The sequence below is a fragment of the Anneissia japonica genome, unplaced genomic scaffold, assembly GCF_011630105.1.
Source record: "Anneissia japonica isolate Jap-2015-1 unplaced genomic scaffold, ASM1163010v1 scaffold287715_len1027211_cov185, whole genome shotgun sequence".
In the NCBI taxonomy this organism is placed as follows: Eukaryota; Metazoa; Echinodermata; class Crinoidea; order Comatulida; family Comatulidae; genus Anneissia; species Anneissia japonica.
The window spans coordinates 10,322-10,534 of NW_022724789.1; positions in this window are offsets into that span (position 1 = coordinate 10,322).

Here is a 213-nt window from a genome sequence, read left to right on the forward strand (position 1 = left end):
AATCTCTGTCCATACTATCAAATTATCAAATTTTCTTTGACAAAAATCTTGTATACAGGCTATATGGTCATGATGTGATGTCATCATGACATTATTTAGGCATATGTCACGTGTTTTTGTCAAATAAAATTAGATAGTCTGGACAGGGCTTTAGTGAAAATAAGACAAAATATTATTCTTAATCTAAACAGAAGCATAATTATTCCTTATATA